This window comes from Pleurodeles waltl, chromosome 9 (genome assembly GCF_031143425.1).
Source record: "Pleurodeles waltl isolate 20211129_DDA chromosome 9, aPleWal1.hap1.20221129, whole genome shotgun sequence".
NCBI classification, from domain to species: domain Eukaryota; kingdom Metazoa; phylum Chordata; class Amphibia; order Caudata; family Salamandridae; genus Pleurodeles; species Pleurodeles waltl.
Window position 1 is genome coordinate 828,101,841 of NC_090448.1, and position 21,448 is coordinate 828,123,288.

A 21,448-nucleotide genomic window follows, 5' to 3' on the forward strand; every position below is an offset into this window, starting at 1 on the left:
TCATGTAGCTTGTGTTTGCGGATATTTCCGACGCATTTGGATCATATTTTTTTTTAATCTAATCGTGATTCTGAGATTTGTTTATGTATGCACCCTGTATCAACATAATAATTGTATGTGCTGGGCTGCAGTATGGCATTTTGTGTATGGCCACATGTGGTAGTCCATCGTACAATGTAATTTGTGTGTGATCGTTGTGTTACACCAATGTGTGTTTTACAGAATCAACAGCATGCAAATGTATATACGTCATGCATATGTCTGTATGTCTAACAACAGTGTATCCACACATGTATGGCAGTCAATACTATGCAAGAGTCATGGTATATGATTGTGATTTGTGTTCACTTACGTGCTGTGTGTAGTTGTCTTACAGAGCATTATATTTCTCATGAAATTCACAGCTCAAAGATTGTTTATGATGGCTGATGCTTGCAAATTGGCAAATGTTAAGCAACACGTCTCCATATGTTGATCTTGAGTATATGGATGACTTGTGTGTGGACTACACATATGTCTGACATGTGTACAACTTTGCTACATACTGTGATTGACACACTCTGCCAACATTCCAACCATATCATGTATTGAGCACAATAGACAGTTGAAAATCTTAACATTTTGCTTTGTAATTACAATTACTTTGTGGTGGACCTGCAGCCATAGCTGCATAAGTTCTCATCCATTCTGATGTTCATTCCATAGACATGTCCGTGCAAAGTGTGGGTCAGATTGGGCCCCATGGCAGTGGCAGGAGTGATTTCCATGGATGTACTGTGCATGGTCCATTTCTCCAATTGCTTGTCATACCTGGGCTAATCATGTTGGGCATTGTCACCAATGATGTCCCCACCTTGTCACACATGTTCCATGTAGCCATTGCAATCTAACACTGAGTTGTGTTAGTGGTCTATTCAAACATTACAGTCTCACCATATTTTGAAATTCACTGTCTCATGTGTGGAGCTTTTATTTAGGTCATTTTTAGACATGTTGTTGTTGTTTGTGATGTGCTATTGTTATACAAGTTGGCAACGTGGATGTAAATTATATGTTGTGGTCCATAAACTGTGTCCTTCAAATTCTCACATTCAAGTGATAAGGCTAATTGGAATGTGTGTGATGGTAGCAGTTCACTGTTACGCTTCACATGGATGTTGTTACAGTACTCTTCAGATTTGTATTTGTGACATGCTCCCTGAGGTAATCCTAAGGTATATGTTGGAGAGATTGAGGACACCAAAGCCAGATTGTGTGGATGAGTGAGATGTTTATTGACAACATTTAGAAGGAGAGTTAGGTGATGATTATGTGAAGAGGGTCTGTGCAATTTGCAGTCTGGGGTGTATACTAGAGCAGCTGTGTTGTGGTCTTCCCCCTCATTTACTTTTTCACCATCCTCCTCCTCCTCAGGCAGGTCATCAACCTGCTTATATAATGGTACTTTCATCTGTACAAATATGTTGTGCAGGATGGCACAAATCAATATTATCTTTCAGACCATTTCTGGGGCATATAAAAGGCTGCCTCCTGTGATGTCCAGGCACCTGAATCTGGACTTCAGGATGCCAAATGTCCTCTCCACAATGGTCCATGTCCTCAGATGTCTCTCATTATATTCACGCTCTGCTGCTGTGCTTGGGTTGTGAAACTGGGCCATTATCCATGGCTGTATATCATAACCCATATCAGTTGCAAAAGATAACAGGAGTAGATCATTGTGAGGGCTTGCAAGAGGTAAGTCATGTAGCATGGCAGCTGATATTAAGATCTGGTTGTGGCTCATATGTATTTGTGTTTTGGTGTGAGTTCCTAACAATGTGTGATCTTTCCTCAGCACTAGGTTGTTGGACATAACAAACCTGTGTTTGGGTCAAGAACCTACAACATTGATTGGGATTCCACACTGATAGTCATTATGTATGCACCATGTGTTTTGTAGTGCACTTTTGTATCAGTGTGCTATCAGTAGAGGGGACATGACACATCCTGACAACACAATGGGGTCAGATGTGGTGGCAACATGGTAGCACCTCAGTGCCTAGACATCCCATCCCTTTTGACATGTGTGATTGCAGATAAGGTGTGACACTTAGGGCCTATGAAAGCGGTTAGTGTGAATGCACAACATGTCTCCTAAATTGGCTGCTGTGTCCTGCCACATTTCAACAATACAAGGATTACTTGGCAACCCTTTGTTGTAGCCTGCGCCAGTTGCACATGTGTAGCCATGCACCAATTCTACCTATCCTACACCAGGGTACTTGGCTATCTGCCATGTGAAGGTGGATGTATCTGTGCTGTATGGTACACAGCCCTTGACATATGCTTTTTTGATGGCCAATTGGCTCCTTCTGTGTGTGCAGCCGTGTGCAGCATGCATTTGTGCCACATTCATCTGAGTTCATAGCACCGTCTACCTCTTATTTGCAAACTGCATACTGCACCCCTGGTATTTTTTTTTAGTTGGCACTTCCTCAGGTCTTAGGGGCAGCAACATGTGAGTCTGCACCTTCATACTATGTATCTTGTAGTGACAGACCTGCAGCGAGAAACATTGCACACCCCTTCCACGCTACATGCAGCATGGAAGGGTGGCCAATTTATAATGTGGCTTCAAGTAATGTCATCTTCCAAGATGTACATACAATGCAGGCCATGACTATGGAACTGTTGGCTATTACATTGTTCCCTTGGTGTTCCAGAGTGGCAGCTAATCTTTGCGTCAGCCATGAGGTGTCTAAAGGTGTGTATCCCATTGTCACTGGAGTGTCTCTCCTATCTTCCAAAACACTAATGTGCATTTCTACTGTTGTCACATGCACAGTGCAGACTATGAGATGTAGCTCAACTACATAGCAAATGTGTCCCTTGGCACAGTGCATGTGAGGTCAGTGATGTCCTGTTGTCTCCTATTGGGTCCCACAATGGCATCCACTGACTGTGTCTTTGCCCCCTGTTAGGCCATTTCTTGTGTCTGGTACAGACATGATGGTGTTGTGAGTCAGTGAGTGTTGTATGTGAGGTTGCACTACAGTTACTGTGGTTCCACTTATAACACATCTGGCATATGGTATGTATTGGTGATTGATCTTGCATTCCTATGTGTGTGAGCCACTGCATCAGGCGGGTGTCTCTGCACACTACAGATACGTTAGGTATGTGTTGATGAGATGCAGTAGATATTGGCACAAGTTGTGTGGTGTTTGACATGGGCATGGTGTATGCCTTTGACGTATCTGTGTTATTGTGTGTTTGGTGTAGTGTGTGTGATGTGTGCATAGTGGGCAACCTGAGGCCACTTGTAATGGTCGGTGTAGTTCTGCTGTTTTCAAAGTGTACATGTCTGCACCTGTCCCTCCTGTGGTGTGCCTGTCCAGTTGTGGGTGTGTTGCGTAAGTGTAGGTGTATGTATTGGTGTTGTGCACTGATTGTGCTGTACTGCAGAATGTTGCATATGTGTTATCCCCTGCACATGTGTATGACCCTGGCCATATGTTACTGTAGTGGTGTACCAAATTGTCCATCCTGGAACTGTTCATTGATCGTACTGTGCCAAAATATATAGGCATCATGGACACTCCTAGGATACTTGGCCAAAATGTTTATGAATAATCCGCAGTGGTCCACTATGCCCTGCACATTTATGGAATGTGTGTGCTTGCGATTCCGGTATAAGTGCTCTGTTGCTGCAGGTGGTATGAGCTGGACATGGATGCAGTCAATTTCACCTAGCACATGCAGGAAGGCCATGATTTGATAAAACCCCTGTTTATTCTCCTGCTGCTTTTGTTGGGTGTTGGGAAATCTGATGTGGCGGGGTGTCAGGGAGATGATGGCGTCTAAGACCTTTGGCAGGAATTCAGAGAACGGCGGCTGTGAGACACCAGCAACCAGTGCACCCGTTGTTTTGAATGGGCCACTTGCCAGCATGTGCAGGACAGCAAGCAGCTTTGTAATAGGTGGTATGTTGTGTGTGGTCTGCAGGCTGGCTGCAACTTGGCTCAATGTGGTGCAGCAGGTGTAGTGTGGCTTGCTGGTTCAGTCTATAAGTCCTAATCATGTCCAGGTCTCTGAGGCCAAGGAGTGTTGTCCTGTTTTGAATACCCTCTCCTGTCTTCTGCATTGCCTTTGTGGGCCGTGTTGTTGTGGTGTTGATTGCTAGAGTTGTTGCTATCCTCCGTCTAGCCAGCTGTATCAGTATCACCTCCATCTTCTCTTGTCAGTTTGAATGTTGCTTCTGTGTGTTTTCCTTAAGTGGTGATGTGTTTCCTTCATTTTGATCCCTGCCCCGACCCAGGTGTTAAATTTTGACGTAAATTGGTGTTAATGTCATTTTTTTGGTCCGCCTCCCACCCGTGCGACTTTTTTGCCTGTGTGGAAAAATATGGTGCTAGGGTGTTTGATTCATTTTTTAGACGGGAACGCCTACTCTGCATCTCATTGACGCAAGGAGGTTTCACACACCTGAAAAAATGACGTTAACACCTTTATTTTGTCACTGGATGGGTGTAGTGTCAAAATATAAATGTGGCGTTGGTTTTGCACTGAATTAGCGTAAAAACAATTGACGCTAATTCAGGGAAAACAGGATATAAATATGCCCTTAGTTCCTTAAACAGAGGTTTTAGGAAACTGGCAACATATTTACTGAGCGGTCCCAAAATTGACTGATAGAGAAATAGAAGTTTTGGAGAAGGCCTCAGTTTTGCCTCTATGCCAAGGGTAGATAGGATTAGAATTGCTGAAGGATCTACTCGCCTTCTTCAGAAAAGTTAGAATGCATAAATGTTTTGTAGAGTGAGAATTTACTAGAGAAGGACGTAACATTTCTGGTTTGAGACCCAAAGCTACATTTACTCCGTCCCTTGCCCAAGTAGGAAAAGAGGTGAAAATATTTGAAAACATGGTTGAGTTAGACATTCAGAGAATCCATTGGGATCCTTTCAAACCCCGTAATAACTTAACAAATGAACAGTGGAGTGCTCTTCAATCCCTCCGACAAGACTCCAGTGCCACTATAAAACCTGCTGACAAAGGGAGTGGGGTTGTGATTTTTGACACACCTGATTATGAAAGATGAGCAGAGAAACTCATGTCATTAAAGGAACATTATTTAAGGGTTCCTATGACGAAGATATAAATCTTAAAGTGGGAGGTAGGAATAGTGATTGGAGAAGGACTAACAGAGGGGTGAATTTGTTAGAAAGAGATTTGGTTCCTCATGAATGAGAACCCCATGATTTCTGCATTCTATGGGCTCCCCAAAATTCATTAAGATATGACTGATCCTCCATTGAGACCGATAATATCACACATTGGGTCTCTATTGGAATCCCTCAGTAAACCCCTCTGTAAACATGTGGACAGTTTCCTAAAACCTCTAAATCATTCCATAGGAGGATGCTATTACAGTGATTAACAACTATCTAGAGGAAGTGAATCTTAGAGGGGCCAATAGGGAATTTATAATAGAATGTGTCACTCTGGTTCTAAAAAATAATGTATTTTTGTTCAAAAACAATCTTTATTTACAGCTCAAAGGGACCAGCAGCTACTTGTGCTCCAAGTCTGGCCTGTCTTTATGTAGTCAAATGTGAGGAAAAACATATTTATATATGAGTTGGCCCAGTTTTTTGAGAATGTGTTGACTAGGCATTGTTTTATTGACAATATTTTCTTCATATGGGAAGGATCTCCACAAGAACTAGACAAGTTTTTAGTTTTTTAAACCTAGGTGATACTAATTTGAGATTTACAGCCCATGTGAGTAATGTTGCAGTTGACTTCCTAGATATCTCTATCAAGGACAATAGTGGAAGTCTGGATGTAGAGTTATTCACAAAGCCTACTGATAAAAAACACTCATCTCCACTACTTTCATCCTAAAGTCCAGAAGGAGAGTATCCCTTTTGGACAATATTTAAGACTCAGAAGAAATTGTACCTCTCTAGATGATTTTTATAAACTTTCTGCAGCACTAAAACAAAACTTAAAAGATGGAGAGTACCCACATAAGTTGATTAGTCATTCCTTTAAGAGGGCTTGCTTCTACGACAGGAAGAGTATGTTTGACAGTAAGGCTAGGAAAAAGGACAAGGATAGGATCGTTTTTGTGAGTCAATTCAATGACATTAGCAATAGGATTAAGAGCATTATTAACAAAAATCTGTCATGTTTTAAATAGTGAAAGAGACACCCCCTTGAAAAAAAACTTTGCGTATTCAGACGCAATAAGAATTTAAGGAGCAGTTTGGTACACACCTACAGGGAGGAATGCCCACCAAGACAATTAAGTTTGACTGGTGGTGAAGTGAAGGGTAACTACAGATGTGGGAACTGTATTTGTTGTGACCTATGCATAGAGGAAAGACATATTGAGTATCAGGGCTTCAAAGCCACCCCCGTTTGTATGAATAATTGTCACAGAAAGAATGTTGTTTATTTAATAATTTTTCAATGGGGTTTTGGCTATGTGGGAGAAACAGGTAGAGAGTTTAGGATTTGTTTAGGTGAACACAGATCGGCGTTTAGAACTGGTAAACCCAATGCCCCATTAGTGGAACATTTTCAACAGAAAGGACATTCAGATAGAGATCTGTGGTGGTTTATTCTGGGGAAAATCCTCCCCAAAAAGAGAGGGGGCAATGGGGGGACACTGAGGAAGAGGAGAGAATTGTGATGTATTATCAAGCTAGAGACTGTTAAGAAAGGGTTAAACAGCAAGGAAGACTTAGCACCTCACTGTACCTTCATATTCCACTGATATAGGAATCCCTACCCTATGGAGAATTCAAAAATGTGCTTTACAGGAAAAAAGGGGAATCCAACATGGTGCCTGAAGAAGGATTGCATATAGGTTGGTTAGTGGTGTATGGCTCTTGGTCCTAGGAGCACATGAAGTGAGGAGATAGTATGCAGGGTATGATGGAGGAGATGAGGAGGACTGAGGAGAGGTATTAGAACAATCAGGATTCGTTCTAGAGCTGGTTGTTGTTACGCCCACTTCACAATATATTGAAAGTGGTTTAGAGATATGCAGACTTAATTCACTGTTGAAGGAAGAAAAGACGAGAACGCTGTTCCGTTGATAAGGTAAGGAGGGTAGGGAATGATGTGAGGGTTGTCCACATGATCAAGAGAAGATAAAACCCAACCTGTACCCAGTGCATGGTGCGCTGGGCTCCAGTGTTAACTTATTTTTTGGTATCTAGTCCCCCCAGAAATTCAATTTAATTTGCCATTTCTGTGCCGATAACTAAGGATTACAGCTTACGCATTTTATACCTAGGTCATGGTACATTAAAACGTGGATTGTGCCATCTCCAAGAGGGGAGTTGAAAAATCATTAGCTGTATAAGGTTTGCAAGCATGGCTCCCCACATTGATACCTAATAGAAACGTACCCTTAACACTGTACACAGGTCTATGAATAAGACAAAATGAATATTTATGGGGACATTATGGGGGTCATTCTAACATTGGCGGGCGGCGGAGGCCGCCCGCCAATGTTCCCCCGTCAAAATACCGCTCCGCGGTCACAAGACCGCTGAGGGTATTTTGAGATTTGCCCTGGGCTGGCGGGCGGCCGCCAAAAGGCCGCCCGCCAGCCCAGGGCAAATCGACCTTCCCACGAGGACGCCGGCTCCGAATGGAGCCGGCGTAGTGGGAAGGTGCGACGGGTGCAGTTGCACCCGTCGCGTATTTCAGTGTCTGCTTTGCAGACACTGAAATACTTTGTGGGGCCCTCTTACGGGGGCCCCTGCAGTGCCCATGCCATTTGCATGGGCACTGCAGGGGCCCCCAGGGGCCCCACGGCACCCCCTACCGCCATCCTGTTCCTGGCGGGAGACCCGCCAGGAACAGGATGGCGGTAGGGGGTGTCAGAATCCCCATGCTCCGCCGCCATGGAGGATTCACAAGGGCAGTGGTAAACCGGCGGGAGACCGCCGGTTTACCCTTTCTGGCCGCGGCTGAACCGCCGCAGTCAGAATGCCCTTGGGAGCACCGCCAGCCTGTTGGCGGTGCTCCCGTGGTCGGTGACCCTGGCGGTCACCGGCCGCCAGGGTCAGAATGACCCCCTATATAATTTAGTATAGTATTTGTCTGTTGGGGGATAATTGGGTCCTTGGTGGTAATTGGAAGGGGTTGCTCAATGTGATTGAATAAATACAGACCTGTTGAGAAAATGCAGAAAGTGTGAAAATTTTGAGAGATAAGGAAATTGATTGTATTTTTTTTTTGCCCATAGATTTGAGACTGAGATCCAAATTAATGGCACAGTACTCATTTTAAAATAATTTTATGAACTTGATGAAATAATGGAACAAACGGTAAGAGACAGGGAAAATATTTGGTGATTGTTTTTGGGTTCTGTTAGACTTGGCATCCTTGGCGTGGTCTTCCCTAACTTTTTGCCTTTGTTTGCCAGGTTGTTGATGTGTGCTGGACTCTGTTTTTGCTGTTTTTGTTACTCTGGGCACTTTACCACTGCTATCCAGTGCTAAAATGCAAGTGCTCCTATATAAAATGTGTATGTAATTGGAATTCCACGATTGGCATATTTGATTTACTGGTAAGTCCGTAGTACAGTGCACTAGAGGTGCCCAGGGCCTGTAAATCAAATGCTATTAGTGGGTCTGAAACACTGGTTGTGCCACCCACATGAGTAGCCCTGTAATCATGTCTCAGACCTGCCACTGCAGTGTCCATGTGTGCAGTTTTAAACTGCCAATTCGACATGGAAAGTGAATCCACTTGCCAAGCCTAAACCTTCCCTTTTCGTACATGTAAGACACCCCTATGGTAGGCACTTGGTAGGTCCTAGGTAGCCCCATGTGCAGGGCAGGGTTCAGTGTATGTTGAAGGTAGGACATATACTAATGTGGTTTACAAGTCCTGACAGTAAAATACTGCCAAATTCATTATTCACTGTTGCAAGGCCTATCTCTCTCATAGGTTAACAATGGGGGCTGCCTATAAAAATGATTAAAGGGAAGATTCCATTTGGGAGCAGATAGAAATGTGGAGTTTGGGGTCTCTGAGCTCACAATTTAAAAATACATCTTTTAGTAAAGTTGGTTTTGAGATTGTGTGTTTAGAAAGTGGGCATTTTCTTGCTTAACCCATTCTGTGACTCTGCCTGTTTGTGGATTCCCTGTCTGGGTTAGTTTGTCAGTTGGGCTTTTTGTACCTCTCTCTAGACAGTGACACAAAGGGAGCTGGGGTGTAGCCTGTATATCCTGATGTGCCATCTGTGCTAGGAGGGAGGGGATGAGTGGTCACTTACACCTGAAAGGGCTGTGCCTGCCCTCACATAATCTCCAACCCCCTGGTGTGTGTCTGGGGCCTGGCCTGGGCAAGGCAGGATCTCACAAACAAGAGAGACTTTCCTTTGAAGTAGGCCTACTTTAAAGGCAGAACTGGGTATAAGAAGGGCACCCAAACCCCTGAAAATTAGATCACTTCTGGACATCAACAGGAACCTCTGCCTGGAGAAGGGCTGAAGAGCTGAGGAGAAGTGCTGTCCTGCCTGTGACTGTGTTTTTTGGAGCTAGCCTGTAGTTGCTGCTTCTGCCTGTGCAAGGGGACAAAGACTGGACTTTGTTGTGCATTTCTGCTTGTGAAGAAATCTCCAAGGCGCTTGTCCTGAGCTTCCCTCCTGTTGTTGAAGTCTCAGGGCCATCAAAGACTTCCCCTGCCAGCACCTGGACTCTCTGCTGAGATTCCGGCCCTGCCAAGTGGTGCCCCATCCAGTTCCTCGGGCCTTGAAAGGTGAAGCTGTCAGACCAAGACTGGGAATCCGGGCACAGACTGCTGTGCGGGAAATGTTCGATGCACCTTCCGAGACTCGGCTGAGAAACGACGCGCCGGCCGCTTCGCGGCTGAAATCTACGTTCCACCTGCATCGCGGCTGGAACATCGATGCATGCGGCTGGAGAAACGACATGCAACACCCGCTGATGGAGGCTGATAACATAGCAATCCACATAGCACAGTTTTGCTGTTACCGTGCGGTAGGATATTCGATGCAAACCCCGCTGGGTGTGGAAAAACAACTCAAAGTCTGCCCGGACCCGAGGTGCCGGTCTGGATCGACTCATTGCTCTCCTGCAGAGCGGAAAAACAACGCATGCTGACCGGACTGGAGGAGAAACGATGCACGGTCTCGCTAGCGAGTGAGAAATCAGCGCATTGAGGCCTTTTCCGACACACACTCGCCCGTGCGGTATTATTTTGATGCAACCCAGGTACTTTTTCATGCTAACAGTGTTAGCATTGTTTTCTAAAGATTTAGGACTCTTTTTGCTTTTTCATTCATAGCTTGAGTTGTGTATGGTGGATTTTTGTCGTTCTGGACCTGTTTTGTTTATATAAATATTACCTATTTTTCTAAACCAGTGTTGTGTCATTTTGTAGTGTTTTTACTGAGTTACTGTGTGTGTTGGTACAAGTACTTTACACCTAGACTCTGAAGTCAAGCCTGCCTGCTTGTGCCAAGCTACCAAGGGGGTGAGCGGGGGTTAACTGAAGGTCATTCTCCTTTACCCTAACTAGAGTGACAGTCCTTGCTTGTAAAGGGGGTAACCTGACTGGCAACCAAAGTCCCCTTTTCTAACAGGTTTGATTGTTCTCCTGAGCACCACATGGTATTAATTGCATCCACAAACACTACAATTGGGGGTTAGAGACTGGGCCCTGCATGTGAATATTGAACCATGGGAGAAGAAATATATGTACTGGAGACCAACAGAATGGCAGAATACCCATGATATGACTATAACTGTTTATTAATATGCTCTGCCCATATAGAGGTGATTCGTCCTGGGACAGTAGAGGAGTAAGCAGTTAAGGATACAATTTGGTGACTATTATTGAATTTAAATACTGGTATAATTCATTATGGATGAAGGTGAGTGTTGTGATACAATGATGATGAACTGCATGTTTGATTTTATTTGAATTAGCATTGATTGGTTTGATTGCTCACACTGGGTGTTCTTATGTGATGTTTTAATAAAGGAATAAGGGTGGTATCCTAAAGGGGTAAGTTTGCTGTGTTTTAAACTAAGTCCCGGTGGAACTGGGAGGATACGGTGACGATTTTAGGGCTTCTTAAGTAAGGGAGTGCAAGATTGGAATTTGTGTATTTTTATTTGGTCATTTCTTATTCTTGATAAATATATGGAATGACTATGGATTGGGAGAATATCAAATCGTCCTGAGAAATGTGGTAAAAAGAATTGTGAAAAACCACTGAAAGGTGTTGACACAAGTTGAATTGCTGGACTCATTGGAACTGGCCAAGAATAGATGAGATATTGGTTGCATTAATCACTTGGCCTCTGTATACTGAACTTGGGACATCAAAAAGACAATAGACCAGGAAAGGTGTCTTGTGTTCGGTCTCCCAATTTAATTAGGCCAGAGATTGTGCAAAGGTCCCCTGTGGGGCCTGTTGGCTTTTTTATGACTGTCTCTTTTTGATGTTTTTTTTTATATTTCTATTGTGTATGGGATCATTTATTAAATATAAATGTTCTTATGTTTCTGTACTAAGATTAATCATTAGAGTGAATGAGTGTATGAGAAAAGAATAGAGTGGTGGATAGCATGATAATTCCCCCGGGGAGTTATTTCTCTTAATCACTGTGATCAGGTGCCCTGTTCCCATGGGTGGATAGTTTACGGGGGTCCTCTCTCTCCCTTTTTGAAGTAGCTTCCAGATTCTCCTGGATGAGTTTTGGGAAGAGGGCTATCTTATTACAGAAGGCTAGTATGTAGATAAATGCATCCTGGGATGCCTTTCTTGGAGCTTGCTCCCAGCTCTCCTTCACCAAATTGACAGGTCCTCCCACAGAGTTTCCATACAAAGGTTCAAAAGGGCTGAAGCCAACCCCCTTTTGCTGTACCTCCTTGTAGGGAAATACCAGACATGGCAGGAGGTCATCCCACTTGCACCTCCTGGGTCTGGGTAGACCCATTGTCATACCTTTCAGGATATAGTTGTATCTCTCAACCAACCCATTGGTTTGTGGGAGGAAAGGCATGGAGAACTTGTAAGTTAACCCACCGGCCTTCACATGGCCTTCATATAAAAGGGCATGAAGTTGGTACAGTGGTTCGAAATCACCTCCTTGGGGAAACACACTCACGTAAAGATCCCCATCTGTGCCCTGGCCATGACGGGCACAGTCACGATCCTCAGAGATATATTCTCCGGGTACCGGGTGGCATGGTCCACTAAGACCAAGATGAAACCTGTTGCCCATGGCTGTCTTGGGATCCCGAGGCCCCACAATATCAATGCCCACCTGCTCAAAAGAAGTGCTCATGACAGGAAAGGATTGAAGGTGGGCCTTGCATTTCCCCCCTGTAACCATCTGACGTTTTCCTCAGTTGAGCCCAATAAATGAGGGTAACAAGCCTGTCAAAGGTCTTGCCCTGCCCCAGCTTACCTGCTAGGGGCACATCATGAGCCTGACCCAGTAGGAAGGCTCTGAAGCACTGGGATACCACTAGAATACGGGCTGGTGCAGGCTCAAGAACCTTAGGCTCACTGCACAGTAGACCATTCTCCCAATAAATCCGGGGATGTCACCAACTGCCTGGGTCTCAGCCTGTTGCCAAAGGCCCACAAGACTAGGACACTCCTGCTGTGCTATGCAGACCTCCTCTCTGGAGGTACCGCCTTTCTGCTGCCAATTGGTCAGCTTAGATAGGTTCCTCATTTCGGCAACTTCTTCCCCGCTAGATTCTGTGATGTCCCACTCATGGCCAGCTGCCTCCAAGACAATGGGGATTTCAGGAGTGGTTTTCCAGTGCACCTTGCCATTAATTTTCCTGGAAGACACCTGGGCTACTCTTTCAGGCTCCAGGTCCCTCAGACCACTCTCCATACTGCCACGGACAACGTGGTTAGACACACCCATTCAGGCAACACTCAACATTCCGAAGTGGGACCTGAGCTCCACCTTCTTCCAGCCGGCATTCTCCAGGTCATTACCCATCAGACAATCCACAGGCATGGACAGACTTACAACTACCCTCAAAGAACCTGCCCCCCAATTCAAGGGGTACATAAACCACCAATCATTAGCTCTCCTGGTTGTCTGCAGCAACAACTTGGTAGACCACATTATGGGCTAACTGCTCCGAAGCACTAGATGAGACCAGATGGTGGTCATGCTGGCTCTTGTGCCTCAGATCTTATAACTTCTGCCCATAATGGTAACCCACTGCCTATACTTCTTAGTATTGTCAGGCATGAGGGTCCCATTTCACTGTCTCCCTGGGACACTAGGGTAATCTTAGCTGTCTCTTCATCACTAGCCTACTATAAATCAATTGCCAGTGCAGCTCTGTAGAGAAAAAGATCAATAATGTGCTCTTGTGCAATCAAAGTGTATAGCCCCTGAAATTCTGTCACAACACTGCCCTCCATCCAACTATCCAGTGCTTAACAAAAAGAATCAACAAAATCTTCCCATGTCTGTGTTGAAAGTTGCACACTCTCCCTAAGCTTCTGCTTGCACATCTCTGGGGTCAACCCATATTTCCTGGTAAGAGTCTCCTTCATTACAGGATACCTAATTTTATCAATCCTCTGTAGGATTAGTAAGGGGTTCTGCCCCTCAATTGAAAACTGCTTCCACAAACTGACCCCAAGGGACCACATTATGGGCTAACTGCTCCGATGCACTAGATGAGACCAGATGGTGGTCATGCTGGCTCTTGTGCCTCAGATCTTATAACTTCTGCCCATAATGGTAACCCACTGCCTATACTTCTTAGTATTGTCAGGCATGAGGGTCCCATTTCACTGTCTCCCTGGGACACTAGGGTAATCTTAGCTGTCTCTTCATCACTAGCCTACTATAAATCAATTGCCAGTGCAGCTCTGTAGAGAAAAAGATCAATAATGTGCTCTTGTGCAATCAAAGTGTATAGCCCCTGAAATTCTGTCACAACACTGCCCTCCATCCAACTATCCAGTGCTTAACAAAAAGAATCAACAAAATCTTCCCATGTCTGTGTTGAAAGTTGCACACTCTCCCTAAGCTTCTGCTTGCACATCTCTGGGGTCAACCCATATTTCCTGGTAAGAGTCTCCTTCATTACAGGATACCTAATTTTATCAATCCTCTGTAGGATTAGTAAGGGGTTCTGCCCCTCAATTGAAAACTGCTTCCACAAACTGACCCCAAGGGATCCTGTGAATTTGCAAAGCAATCTCATAGCCCTCTAGCCAACTACCTATGTCCTCCCCGTTGTAATCAGATATCAGACTCTTGGGTACATATACTATTTTGTCAGAGGACACTAAAGATATGTGCCACCATCCGTGCTGGACTCAGTCCTCCTGGCTTTCAGTTCAAGCTCCTTCATGCTCAGCTTATGAGCAAAACAAACTTTCTTCTCCTTAACAGCCAATCTCTTTTCCTTCACAGCTTTTGTCCTTTCATTGTCCATTTTGAGTTTTGTCAGCTCTAACTGGAGCCTCCAGGCTTTCCACCTGTCCTCCAGCTCCACCGGGGACAGACCGCTGGAGGACATATTGCTGCCTCCTTTAGAGGGGGCCCTCTCTCCATTTAAGCTGACCCCATGCCCCATAGGCAGTTCTGGGCTGTCCAACAACTCCAGATGCAGATCTTCCTCCTCGCCATCCACAACACTGGCTTTCTCTGGTTGCATGGCTGCTTCTCTGGCTGCCGGAGAGGCCCTTAGTGCCTTTTGCTGCTCCTCCTTTTTAGTAAGGCCTTTTAAAAGAACACTTGAACTCCCTGAATAAACCTTTGAACTTTAACCCCATGTAGGTTTCCTATTTCTCCTGTTAAAACTACAATACTGCAATTGTAGCTGCTGGCTCTCCATGTTGAGACATGGTTGTTTGTAAAAATTCAAAAAGTTTGCCACAGACAAAAAGTAAAGTATATTGGTACGTAATGGTCTGAGACTTGGAAGTAGTGTACACCAATCACTGCATGCAATGCAGGGCATTGTTTCTGCAGTGTTATGTGCCGGTTTTGATTGACTCACGGGGTTCGATGCATTGGTTCCAATTGACGTGCCTGTGTTGAGTTGCAGTACCACACTCACCTCACAAGGCCCAGGAATGAATCTGGCACTACTTTGCAGAGCATGATGGACAGCAGAGGAGCTCAGGTACGGTTAGCAAGATGCAGATGAAGTTTTTGATGTCCCTGAGACTTCAGAAACAGGAGGCAAACTCAGTCAGACACTTGGAGAAATTTTAGGTTGCAGGATGTAGAGATTTAAGTCCAGTCCTCTCACTCCGAGGCAAGAACCAGCAGGTAGCAGGCCAGCACAGCGAAGCAAACAGCATATTGGCAATCCATCCTGGTAGCACTGCAGTCCTTCTTCCTGGCCGGATGTCCTCAGTCCAGAGGTGTTCTGAGTATATGGTGTCAAAGGTCTAGTACTTGTACCCAAAAAGTTCTTCAATGTAAGGATAGCTTCAAAATAACTTTCTGATGCAGACAAGGATTCCTTCCAGCCCTGTCCCAGCTATTGACTACTAGCAGGGGGGAAATCTGCCCTTTGTGTAAAGGCCGGACACAACCTATGCAGATCTAAGTGTGAACTACCTTTCCCTCTCCCTGCCCAGGAAGACTATCAGCATGGAGATGAATGCAGATATATCCCCTGTCACACTCAGCACTTCCTGTGTTGTGACTGTCTAGAGAGAATGCACAAGTGTAGCTGTCACCTAAACCCAGATGTGTATTTAGAGCTAGGCTATGGCACTGAAAGGTTAAAGTAAGAAAAAGCCTACTTTCTAAAAGTAGCATTTTCAGAGCTGCCATTTAACAAAACAACTTTGCCAAAAGATATGTTTATAAATTGAGTTCACATACACCAAACTCCACATTTATATAGTTTACCATCTGGAAATTATACTTAAAAGATGTTTTAAGGTAACCCCAGTGTTAGCCTGTGAGAAATATAGTCAATATATCTGGACATGATAAACTTGAAAATACATATCCAACTTTGTAAATACACTGCAATCTGCCCTTGAGGCTAACTAGAGCCTACCTAGTGGGGACATACATGTAATAAAAACCAAGGATTGGACCTCTCAAGCGGGTACACTTGCTAGGTCAAAATGGCAGTTTAGATCTCCACACCTGGGCTCTGCAGTGGCAGGCCTGAGACATGATTGAAAGGCTACTATAGTGGGTGACACAATCAGTACCGAAGTCATACTAAGTACCTTCTATAAGACACAGCTGGGTTTGGCTCCCCTTATCAAAAAGGCAGGAAAAATACAGGCACCAATTTTCCTCTGCAACATGTACCTCCAGTATGGCAACATTTTCAATTCAGTATTGCATAACTAAATTGTAACAAGCACATAAAGCTTAAGCCCTTGCTGCATCCTGCAGGTTAGTTCAATGTCTATGTTGAGTGACATTTTCTATCCTTCATTATTCTTTGTGAGCCTTGCTGTATTTGCTCAGATCATCCCTTGAGCTGTTTTCAACTATAAATAGAAGGTCTTTCTTCCTCTCTCTACACTTGCAACAGTACCAAGGATATATATCTAATAGGGTTTTCTTCTTTCAAGTGCATGCATTGGTGATATATATAATGAGTACCTCCATCAGAAAGGTTTGCAGATAAATACAGGTGTTAAAATATCAGAATACAGGCAAAGTCTATTTGCATAAATGGGTCAAAGAATTTGCAGCAACGATACAATGGTCATTCAATTCTGTCTTGTTAGCGGATATTGTACCATTACACATGCCGCATTAAGTACTGACAGGCGTGGATAACAAATAAAGGGCCAGATGTAGGAAGCCTTTTGCGCCTCGCAAACGGCGAAAAACGCAGTTTGCGAGGCGCAAAAGGCCAAACGCGATGCACAACCGCAAATTGCGAGTCGGTACCGACTCTCAATTTGAGGCTGCGACTCGCAAATAGGAAGGGGTGTTCCCTTCCTATTTGCGACCGCATCGCCATGCTGAGTTGGTTTGGAACCGCGAATGCGGTCTCAAACCAACTCGCAGTTACCATCCACTTGAAGTGGATGGTAACACATTCGCGAAAGGGAATGCCCAAAAAAATATTTTTTCAGAGCAGGCAGTGGTCCTATGGACCACTGCCTACTCTGAAAAAAACTAAACTAAATGGTTTTCGAAGTTTTTCGTTTTGCAGCTCATTTTCCTTTAAGGAAAACGGGCTGCAAAAAAAACTGCTTTATTTAAAAGCAGTCACAGACATGGTGGTCCGCTGTCTCCAGCAGGCCACCGACCCTGTGAGTGCTTTGACTCGCTATGGGGTCGCAAACTGCGACCCACCTCATTAATATTCATGAGGTGGGTCTTTGCGACCCCATAGCGAGTCGCAGAAGGTGTCTGAGACACCTTTCTGCATAATATTTTTTTGCTACATCTGGCCCAAAGTTCTTCAAGACATAGTACAAGGAGCTCATGACCACTTTCAAACCAAACAAAGAATACAATATCTCTGATTAAATGACAGACATGTAGGCTTGCCAAAGTATAACTGTGAGACTTTGGGTTAGTGTTACAATCCTTCTCATGATAAACCACAAACATCAATAAATTAAGATATGCTTAATCCCCTGGTAGCCTTGCACTAAGCAGTCAGGCTGAACTTTGAGGAAAAGTGTAAAGTATTTATGCAACATACACATAGTAATAACATGGAAACACCACACAAGACAATTCCTAAGCCAATTTAGTAACATAGAATACATTATAATAAATAAAATGATGCTAGAACAACATAAATTCAATCAGCAAAAATGAAGATATTTAACTTTAAAGTTTTAGGTAGCTGTAGCTAAACACATTGTGCCACTGGCACTCATCTGGTTGTGCTAAACTAGATCTAAGGGCCAGATGTAGCAAAGTTTTTTACCCATTCTGTGTCTATGGGAAAAAGTGTTCGTACATAAGACACAAGTTCAGCCAAACACAATTGAGCATGGGCTTGTTACATGGACCAGGTTAACCCTACTGAGAAGTTAATTCAAGAGGGATACCAGTGATTATAAATTAGGAGAGGTGTATAACTGGATGGAAATTTATGCAAAGAAGAGACAGAACAGACAGTTCAATACATGATCTGATGGTGAGATAACCTCATCCGATATTGAGTCTATTCATTGTGCTGAACAGAATGTATCTATACCAAAGCCTAGTATACACATACCACATTATCCCATCCCAGAAACTGCAGACACACCTTTTTGTAGAGATCAGCCCACTACCAATGAAAAACCTGGCAAGGAAGTGGAAATTAAAGACAAGGCTCAAATTCCAGTGAGAGATCTGAGGGTGTCAACCAGAAGGCAGAAGCCATAGATGAGAATCATTTGGTCACAAACATTTCGAAATAGGAAATTATCATCCATTCAAATGAAAACTTTACAAAAGGAACCTTTGTCCCCACATATAATTCCAATGTATTGGAACAAGAAATTCGTTTTTTCAAATTTATGGGGAATTTGAGATTACAGCATTTTTTTGAAAAAAATTGTAGATGAACAACCAAAGAAAGAGATGGGCACACTCATGGATTTAAAGACCAAAAGTTATTTTATGGCTTTGATTAGCCTCAAAGTGCTAGACTCATTTGAGGTTGTCATCAAACAGGAGTTACATAGTACTTTCAATGCTAAGACACCCAAGAATTTTAACATGAATATGAAAGAGAAAGGAATCATTAGAAAAATTGCTGACAACCTTTAAGCTGATAAAGGATGAGCTTTAGTCATCATTGACAACTCTTTTTATGGTCTGAGCATCAGAGATATTGTCCACGATGATTCAATGTGCATGAAATTGGAATCCAATCCTACGACCAAATTTCAAAATGTGCTTTCTATCATTTTAGGGAAGGCAGGGAATTTGGGCACGATCACCAAGGAGGACAAAAGATATTTAACACAGAGCAACTCAAAAACACCAATTATCTATATGTTGTCGAAAATCCATAAAAATCTTATAAATCCACTGTTTAGACCCATCATCTCCACTAGAAGATCTATACATGAACCTGTTGGTAAACTTTTGGACCGGCATCTGCAACCTCTTTCTGAATAAAGTATCGGCCATCAAACTGAGCAAAAATGACACTATTGTGTTGTGTACAATCAATTCGAAATCACTCTACACCTGAATTCCTCACAATTCGGGTAAGAAAGAGATCTAATTCTTTCTGTTAAACACCAATATCGATGATGATTTGAAAGTACTCTTGATGGAGGTAATGCATTTCACACTATATCACAGATAATTTACATAGAAAAATTAATATTTCCTTCAAAGACCGGGAACGTCTATGGGCAATTGTGCAGCACCCTACCATGCCAACCTCTTTATGTATAAGTTTGAAATCAAGCAGATTCTGATAAATCCAATTTGGCAAGAAAACCTTCTCACCTATTTGAGATACATTGACAACATCTTCATTATTTGGAAGGTTTCAGAATCAGTTACTATCACAGCCACTGAGAGACTCAATCTGTTTGAAGAAGGCATCAGTTTCACGTATACTACGTGTGAAAAAATGATCACATTTATGGATGTGGAAATAACTGTGATTAATAGCAAATTGACAAGAAATATCTATATGAAACACACTATTTGCAACAATTTGTTGCATTATAACAGTTTCCAACAGGCTTCATTGAAGCAACAGCTACCTTTCTCAGGATAAATGAGAGTCAAACCCATTATTTTGGATACTGCTATGTTTAACACAGGGAAAATGTGTATAATGAACAAGTTTACACAACATGGTTATCCAGTGAGCATAATTGAGAGGGCAAATACATGAGCCAATATAAAAGTTGAGCGGAGCTTCGGACTTCTAAGAAAAGGGATAGACAAACAAATAGAATTGTGTACATTTCGAAATATTGCACTTGAAGCTCCAATTTAAATAAGATCATTTTGAAGCATTGGCCTATGCTCCAAACGCAAGAAAACTTCCAAGGAAATTTCTATCAATTGCAACTTTTTGCCTGTGAAAGGTCCAAGAATTTGAAAGAACTTTGAACAACCGACTAAAAAACACAACAGCAATGTCTACAAAGTGACAGTAGCTTGTTTAAATTGTGCCAATTGTAGTACTATACTGAATGAAACCATCATCATCCATTCTCGCAAAGGAACTGAAATCAAACCTCAAGTCATTGCCGCTTGTACTTGAACAAGATTTATTTGTTGTAATGTCCTTGAGGCTGAGCCTATGCAGGAAAGACTGAACGTAAGATAAAGACAATTTGCTGTAGCAATGCGCTCTTACATCCAAAGGTATAGCATTTGTCAACTAAAATTGACTGGATTAGAGATTGTTCAAAAAAGCCTTCTCTTTTTTGAACAATCTCTAATCCAGTCAATTTTAGATTGATCATAAAAAGAGATAACTACGGAGAGCGATTTATTGTATAAAAAGACTTAAAACTCTTGTACCTAGAAGTCTGAATGATTGATTGGAATTGAGCTGCTCCTTGTAATTTCATCCAACTAATGTTTACATCATATATTGATGGTTCTTGAAGTTCCTTTTTCCTTTTCCTTCTTTTCCTTTCTTTAACCAAATTTTTAACGCTTGGTTTATGATCTAGAATTTTTTCTGATTGTAACAAAAGATTTTCATCAGTCACTAGCAAACCCAGAGCGTCTCATCCTGTGTTATTTTCTTAGGTCTCATTGGTCTTTACATGTCCTTTTGTTTAGTTCATTCTACTAACATGGTGCTGATACTCCTTTGTGAAGTTCACGCTTGCCTTAGTCCTATTTTAATTTCAACACTTTTTAGCTCTTCACCATTTGTCATCATGGTGGTGGTTTCAGACACTATAGGGAAAAATGCACTAGTATGGATTACTATTAGAGTGAGCGCACACCCAGTCTTTTTTAAGGAAAAGTATGGTGGGCAACATGTACTCTGACACCGGGCGTATGGTGGCTAACGTTTGATGGATAGTCGGGACACAAGCGCTCGCAACAGATTGTGATTCACTGTTTGGTGACCTCATTTACTACATATTTTACTATACAGTTCTGAGCATGGCGGTTTAATGACTTTTGGAAATCTAAACTTGACGTATGGCATCGGGCACGTTGGTCATTACCAGCATAAATATTGAGTATGAAAGTACAATCTGCATGCTTGCTTGGCATGTCGAACCATCGTAACTGTGAACACTGTATTTGCTGATACTGGGTTTAGTGGCGCAACATTGCCATTGGGCCATTCTTATAGTTCCTTTGCCACTCGCTAGTGACACATGACATCACCTGATATACACTGGATATGTCTTTTTTTTTAGATACCTTAGGGACTCTCTCATTATTGAATATTCCTATTGCTTATTTTTTGGATCAATACCTCCCTTGAAGAAGGGCTTTGACCTGAAATGGATTGGGGTTTCATATGTTCA